General features: G+C 45.4%; 1 non-coding gene across 1 annotated transcript; it reads left to right on the top strand.

The window, feature by feature from the left end:
- On the top strand, positions 1 to 73 carry TRNAK-UUU (transfer RNA lysine (anticodon UUU)). The gene has a single exon. It is a non-coding gene; the product is annotated as a tRNA-Lys (tRNA).
- Positions 74 to 2,195: the final 2,122 nt, after the last annotated feature.

Below are 2,195 nucleotides of genomic sequence, written 5' to 3' on the forward strand. Positions count from 1 at the left end.
GCCTGGGTAGCTCAGTTGGTAGAGCATCAGACTTTTAATCTGAGGGTCCAGGGTTCAAGTCCCTGCTCAGGCGTTATCCTCATTTTACCCTAGTTATTTCCCTTAGAAGCCTATTGACATTCCACTACCCCTTAGAGGAACTCTTCCAGACATTTACTATAGGCTTCTTGACTCATCTCTTCCTGCTCTTTGCTCAACAAGAGTCAGAATAGAGCAGGGAGAACAGAGAAAGGACAAGGGGTTAAATGCTTAATTAATAGCCAAAGGGTTGGGGGTCTGAACCCACCCAGAGGTTCTTCAGAAGGCAGGCCTAGTAATCTGCTTCTGAAAGGTAAAAGCCTAGAAAACACTATGGAGCAGTTCTACACTGCCCACAAGGGGTCAGCAAAAGTTGAGGCAGCCCAGTTCTTCCAAATGAGATGAAGGTTTCTAAAAACAAACTTCAGAGCCAGGGCCAAGATGGTGGAATAGTCAGATGCTTCTGGTGGTGCCTCTTATAACAAAGACCTAAAAAAACAAGTGAATCAATTATATATGACAATCTACAAGCCCTGAACATCAAAGGGAAAGTAGAGGAATTGGACTGAGTGGCAGGGGGATGGAGAGATTGTTCAGAAGCAGTGAGGAGTTGCCAGACCTGACCTGGTGGGAACCAGCACCCCTCAGGCCAGATCTGCTGGAACAAGCTTGGTGAGGCAAGCAGAGGTGTTCAGGACATGTTTTCCACATTGGCAGAAACTGATTGATGGAGAGGTCACTCATGCTTACAGAATCAGTGAAAAGTGATGCTCTTAGCAAAAGATAAGGATTGCCTCTAATCTAACCCAGGGGCCAAAAAAAAACACCCGTTTGGAAAAAACTCTCTCCCAAATAACTGATCCCTCCCCACCCTGCACTGGGTTCTGAGCCCACTTCAGTGATATTTGCTTTCTCTGGGCTGGAAGTATGACCTGCCTCAAGCCCTGAGTCATCCTCCCAGCCTAGGAGAAGGAACAAATTAACAAACAAGGGGGAAAAATAATCTGCCAGCTCCCCTAAACTGGGAACTCAGGGCAGAAACAGCTCCTCTGCCTAAGCACAGGCATGAGTGGTCCATGGATTCTCAACCCTGTGTGGGACCTGTGTGGGACCATTTCAACAGTGTAGGCCCTCATTAGCACAGTACAACAGGGTATATACCTGAAGACTAATATCAACTCTTTCAGCTATATGGTGAAGAGTCAGGTTCGTGACTTCTCACATTGCTCTGCCTGTTAAGCACGGTCCTCACCTACCAACATCAGGGGCCTGAGGACTGGTGGCTTTACCTATGCGACCTAGCCACCCTTGACAGGGATCCAAGGCTAAGTGGTGCCTCCCAGTCTTACAGCCAACAGCATTGTGTGTCCATAGTCTGGCTGCAAAACACACCCACCTAGGCACTCTGGGAACCAGGGACACATTTTCCTCATAGGCACTCAGGGGTTGTTATCAGTCCCCTGTCTTGCTCAGGGCATCGCCCCCTACTGCAGACTGATACTTGTATCTACACCAATCATACCTGCTCATCTAAGACTGTAGGTGAGAGCCCACTCCACACACTTGGTGACCGACTATCTGGACACCTGAGCTGAATCCATACAAGTGAACTGACTCCTGGACTCATATACCTAGTAACAGCTCCAGCCAACTGGTGAGAGGACATTAGAGCTTCAAAGGCATCAATAATCAAACCAGTTCACCTGGGCAACTTATTTGGGCACATATCAAAATGAAACAAAGCAAGAAGCTAGGACACAGTAAGTAAACATAAAATAAATAAATACAATAACTTTATTGATGGCTCAGAGACAACAGTGAATATCGAATCACATAAAAAGGCAGACCATGACAGCTTCAGCAAAGCTCCCAAAATAAAGAATCAAGAAATCTTCCAGAGGAAGGGAAATTCCTGGAATTATCAAAGGCAGAATACAAAAGATTAATATAGAGAACTTCTCAAGAGATCAGGTAGGAGATCAGGCAAAATGCAGAACAAGACAAGGAAGGCACAGACAGAGCATTAGAGGAACTTAAGAAGATTAGAGAAGTGCATAATGACAAATTTAATAGGCTGCAAGAGTTCATAGAAAGACAGCAAACAGAAATTCAGAGGACTAACAATAAAATTTCAGAATTAGACAATTCAGTAGAAAGTCAAAGGACCAGAACTGAGG

Source organism: Loxodonta africana, chromosome 1 (assembly GCF_030014295.1).
Source record: "Loxodonta africana isolate mLoxAfr1 chromosome 1, mLoxAfr1.hap2, whole genome shotgun sequence".
In the NCBI taxonomy this organism is placed as follows: domain Eukaryota; kingdom Metazoa; phylum Chordata; class Mammalia; order Proboscidea; family Elephantidae; genus Loxodonta; species Loxodonta africana.